The sequence below is a fragment of the Cygnus olor genome, chromosome 1, assembly GCF_009769625.2.
Source record: "Cygnus olor isolate bCygOlo1 chromosome 1, bCygOlo1.pri.v2, whole genome shotgun sequence".
Lineage (NCBI taxonomy): Eukaryota > Metazoa > Chordata > Aves > Anseriformes > Anatidae > Cygnus > Cygnus olor.
The window spans coordinates 196,282,880-196,288,776 of NC_049169.1; the positions used below are offsets into that span (position 1 = coordinate 196,282,880).

Consider the following 5,897-nt stretch of genomic DNA (forward strand, 5'->3'; position numbering starts at 1 on the left):
ATGCAAGGTTTATATGAAAGAATAGGTATAATAATATATTACAATATATTAATATTTGGAATTGCATTTAAAAGTAAGAAAAACATTTTGATTGTGAGATTGATCAGACACTGGAACAGATTGCCCAGAGATGCTGACCATCCCTGGTAAAATCCCAAATCTGACTGGACCTGGACCCAAGTAAACAGCTCTGCTTGATGCAGCTTTGGACGGGTGGGTTGGACTGAAGATTTCCAAGGGTCCCTTTTCAGTTACAATGATTCCTTGCTTTATTTCAATATGTAAAGAATAGGCACCATCTTCTGCATAATTTACTTTAACTTGAAAAATAAGAGAAGTGAGCCATCTTCCAATCTAATTAGTTAAATGAATTACTGGAACATGCCACAAAGTATGTAAGTAGTTTTGTTTATGATACTTATCTCAATTTTTCCTCTCATGAAAGTTTCTTTTGCAAGGCTGGAATCAAGCTGCATGTTCCTCACAGTTTATTTACAGAAGGTAATATTTTGAAGAGAATATTTTTGCAAGTTCTGAAGTGCTTGATTGATCCTGGAATACCTCAGAGGTACTCTTATAGCACTGGAGAGGGTCTAATATATTAGCAAGGTGCTCACATGAACACCCTTTAATCATTTCTTTATTGAAAATCATCACCAAACATTATACCAGTAATCAGTAGCTCTTAAGAGAGATCAATGCAATATTTTGTACATGTGTAAACAAGGAAATGAGTCAATAGTGATGAAGTTTATGATGCTGGTAAGACAGAAATATCAGATCACAATAAAGTTTTATGCAAAAAAAAAAAAAAAAAGATTAGAAGAGACTGACAATGATTAACTGGATGTTAATCTGAATTTATTTAGAAGGTGAGGTGCTAAGTCTAACTGCACTTAAAAAAAAAAAAAAAAAAGGAAAAAAAAAGGGTGAAAGAAAGCCATCACTTCCTCCATGCATAGTCATTCTGAAGACCTTCAGAGTCTACCACCAGGTGATAAAACCTAGCATCCCTATTAGTATCACAACAGGTCTGTGATACTAAATAGCAAATAAAACTCCAAAATAAGGTCTTCATTTTTTATATAGAATCATATATGTCTCTTCACCTTTCCCAAGAAGTACAGAAATATATGCATTTTCAGAAGAACCTGGATCAAACCTGACTCATTAAAAGCAATATATTAAGAACTGTAAGCTTTAAAAATAAATATTAATGGAAGTGATGTGACAGTTGTTATCAAACAGTTGTTCTATATTAACTATTAACATATGATTACACATACTGTGGCACCCATATGTTTTTTTTCAGGAAACTATTAGCAAAGATAATCAACTCTGCCTTTCTGAGCAGTCTGCTATCCTACCACTATCATCACTGAATATCATACTGAGCATAACTTCTGTTCTGAATGTCATAAAATCAAACACAATCTATGACTCAAAAAAATAAAAATATAATAAGCCACACCTAACTGTATATTGCATATATTTACTCCTTCCGTATTCACAAGGATCCCCATGTTTCTAGAACATATGAAATCTATTATGTATTAATAATGTTTCTATTATTCTAAATCATAGAATAACAGAAACAGAATCTTAGAATAGTTTGGGTTGGTAGGGACTTAAAGATCACCTAATTCCACCCCCCTGCCATGGGCAGGGGTACCTTCCACTAAACCAGGTTGCTCAAAGCCCAATACATAAAGATCACCTTTGAATACTCAGATGTTTTGCTATTTGTTTAGGCTATTATTGCATTTTTCTGAAATGTTTACAAGCGTGTTTCACTATTTAAGATATCAATACATATGCTATGACTTTTAGTTCCAACAATTCAACTAATACAAACGTCATGAGATCATAAGGGAGTCACAATATCAACAAATTTCAGTTCTCCTTCAGTGGCTCTGCTTTTTCTTAAAACATTCTCTGTTTCTATCGTGCTCTCTGATTTTCCCTAGTGTTAGTGAGTAAGTGAAATAATAATCATATATAAAAGCAATATAGTCAGCTATGCAATGCTAAAAATGGCACAGGGAAAATAGCGTGTAATTAACATACAGAATTCCCTTTGCACCCATAAAATGATTAAGAGCTTTTTTGTGGAAAGAACTACAATAAAGGCATTCCTAAGAATGAGAGCAAGAGATGATTCTGCATTACACTGGAGAAACTTCTCATCCATTAGTAACAATTATTCTACCAGGGATGCTATGCTGATGGGGTTGCTGGGCCTAAGAATGTGAAAATATGTAAATATGTGAAAATATAAAAATATTGTCCAACAGTAAAGCTTAAGAGTAATTGTCCCCAAGTTAAAGAAAAGTGAATGAAACAACTTTTCTGTTACTAAAGTCTGAAAGTGCTATTATTTCCTTTTGGAAGATTTCTGAATGGCTATTCAGTGGTCATTGCAATGGTGTTGTGTTTGTCATTTGGGATGTGATTTTTGTGACTTCCTCTTGGTGAATGAAACTCAGGTTTGACACATAAACTAATAAAAAATTAGAAATTAGACACCCTAAAACACTCAGATACTCTGATCTAATAAACCTTGAACTGGCGCAGAGCTCCTCTTGGATGAAGTGAGGGAAGAACTCTAGCTTCAGAGGTTTTCCTCTGAGTTAGCATGCCACAGAGTAAAACCTGACTGAAAGTGCAGCTCAGGTCAAAGACTTGAACCACATATACTCAACTGTAATTCAATGATTCTGGCATGTGCTAGTAAACTAACTAACTAACTAACTAACAAAAAGTACCAACCACAGATAATTTTTACTTTTTTTTTTCTTCTTTTTTTTTTTTTTTCCCAAAAAAAACTCAGACTGTATCTGTCTTACTGTACTGGGTCTAACTTGGATGGAGTTAGCTTTCCCCACATTGGCCCATATAGTTTTGTGCTCTGCACTTGCAGCTAGAACAGCATTTGTATCAGACCATTGTTTTGTCTCTTGCTGAGCAATGCTGGCACAGCATCAGGATTCTCCCTCCAACCCCCCCAAGAACCAGTAGGCTGGGGGTGAGCAAGTGATGGGGAGGGCACATCACCAGGGCAGCTGACCTAAACTGAACAAAGGGATATTCCATGCTATGTGATGTCACGCTCAGCAATAAAAGGTGGGAAAGGGGAAGGCAGGGGGGCCAGGAGGGGAGGGAGGGGGGATGTCTCATTATGAAGATGTCCGTCCATCCAAAAAACTGCTATGCTTATTGAGGCCCTCCTTCCCAGAACATGGCTGAACATCAGTCATTGATGTGAAGTAGAAGGAAGTAGAGAATAACTTTTTTTTTTTCTCTCTCTGAGCTTCATTGGATTTTGTTTTTTTCCCTCTTCCTTTTCCCTTTAAATTATCCTTACCTCAACCTGTGAGCCTTTTTATTTTTTTATTTTTTTTTTTTTCTTTTCAGTATACTTCTCTTCTTCTTAGGAGGAGGGAGAGTGGGAGAGCGGTTGTGGTGGAGTTTAGCTCCCCAGCAAGGTAAAACCACTGCAGTCCTTTTTGGCGCCCAACATGGGGCTCGAAGGGTTGAAGTAACAGTAGATTTGATCAGGAGTGCTTTAGAGGGAACTTACAATTATCAAACTTAGTTACTAGTCACTATGTTGTCTGGTGTGCTGTTAATATTTTTCTGTGTGATCCTATTTTATGTGATCCGTGCCATGTTCTCCCTTTTACTGTATATCGGAGATTTTACTGTATATCAGAGATTTACTGTATAAGTCAGAGAGTCTGTTAAAGGCTGCATTTGGCTTGTTTTTTTCAGCTCACTGTGCTATAAAGCACTGGCCTTGAGCCTAATATGGTATTCGGGCCATGCATTGCTATCATTTCCAACCTTTGGGAACTATCTCTTTGTGAATATTAAGAACTACACCACCTTTTTTTCCTCCTCTGGAAGTCAGTTTTGAATGGTATCAGGAATGGTACTTCCTCCTTCTTTCCCTGTGGGCAAATTACAGCAGCTTTTGAGTTTTTCGAACACCCATGGGTAACAAACATATTTCTATTATTAGGTCTTCAAAATGTTTTTCTTTTTTTTCCCTAAGGTTAAGCAATTAGTTAAGAATACCACCCAGGAATCTGCCCTGAGACAGTGTGGTGGTGGGTGCCAAGGTACGTAGGAGGATATGGGCAGGTACCTGTCACAGGTGTCTCCTCCAATGGTTTTGAGCTTCACCCCTGAACAAGTGTGGAATCCTAAAAATCGGATAGAATGTTTGAAAGATGTTTGCCCCGAACCTGGCAATGCCAGAGAACTCCATCTTCCTGCACTGTACTGGGGCGCGGCTTGCACCTATCAGAGGGTAATTAACACTACCCAGCACTATGGTGCACTGGTGGCAATATTGCACCAACTCCCTGATTCCCATTCATGGGCTGGTTCATTGACCAGAGAGCTGAGGAGTGACCAGGAAGACTCACTCATGCTTTAACAATCCCATATGGCCAGTACAAAGGTCTAATGGAGAGTGGAGGATAACAGTGGACTATCGTGGCCTGAATGAAGTCATTCCACTGCTGAGTGCTGGTGTGCTGGACATGCTAGAACTTCAATATGAACTGGCCTCAAAGGCAGACAATCAATATCGCTAATGTATTTTTCTCCATCGCTTTGGCAGCATGTGAAGGCCACAGTTTGCTTTCAGTTAGAGGGGTGTTCAGTACGCCTGGAATCAACTGCCCCAGGGGTGGAAACGCAGCCCCACCATTTGCCATGGACTGATCCAGACTGCACTGAAGCAGGGTGGAGCCCCTGAATACCTGAAAAATATTGATGATAACATTGTGTGGGGCAACACAGCAGAAGTTTCTGAGAAAGGGAAGAAAATAATCTAAATTCTCCTTAAAGCTGGTTTTGCCATTAAAAGGAGTAAGGTCAAGGGACCTGCACAGGAAATCCAACTCTTGGGAGCAAAATGGCAGGATGGACATTGTCACATCCCAATGGATGTGAACTACAAAATACTTGTGATGTCTCTGCCAACCAGCAAAAAGGAAATGCAAGCATTCCTAGGACTTGTGGGGTTCTGGAGAATGCATGTTCCAGGTTACAGGCAGCTTTTAAGTCCTCTGTATCAAGTGACTCTAAAAAGGAACTATTTCGAGTGGGGCCCTGAGCAACAACCGACCTTTGAACAAATCAAACAAGAAATAGCCGGTGCAGTAGCCCGTGGGCCTGTCCTTACAGGACCAGCTGTACAAAATATACTTTACATGCACGCATGCAGCTGGGGAACATGGCTTCACCTGGAGCCTCTGGCAGAAAAAAACAGAAGAAACTTGAGGTCAGCCTTTGGGGTTCTGGTGCCAGGGGTATCGAGGACCAGAAATCAACCTAACCATAACCAACAGACCGTTTCAAAATGGGAATGAAATGCATTATACAAATTCAAAGTTCATAAGACATAGAAAGAAAGCAGAGTTTTGCTTGTTATTCCAATTCATGACCAAAGTAAATCGCTTGGCCACTGGTGCTACCAAATATAGTCTCTTCTTTATTTTTCCCTCCCTTATATATATTTATATTATATATATTTATATTATATATATTATATATATATATATATATATATTTAATTTGGGGAAGAACAGAAGTCCTGAGAAGCCATGATTGATGCTAGGTACTGTTTCCTCTCAATGGAGGGGACTGTTTACTCAAAACTCATTCTGATTACCTCTGTGATACGTAATATTACACTATTTATTAAAAATAAATAAATATACTCATTGAAAATAAACCACAGTTTTTATTATTATATTATTTATTTATGTATTTATTTATATGCACATCACAAGTACAGGGAAGAATATTTTACCTTCTCCCCTTTTCATACATGATAAATAGTTTCCTATTGTAAACAAATCTATGCTACTATTGAACTTGATAAA

The 5,897-nt window shown here is 38.0% G+C and overlaps 1 long non-coding RNA gene across 1 annotated transcript; it reads left to right on the top strand.

Moving 5' to 3' along the window:
* Nucleotides 1-3,137: 3,137 nt before the first annotated feature.
* Nucleotides 3,138-5,506, top strand: LOC121064867. The gene is made up of 3 exons (XR_005816739.1): nucleotides 3,138-3,276; nucleotides 3,415-3,485; nucleotides 4,055-5,506. It is a non-coding gene; the product is annotated as an uncharacterized LOC121064867 (long non-coding RNA).
* The last annotated feature ends 391 nt before the right edge of the window (nucleotides 5,507-5,897 follow it).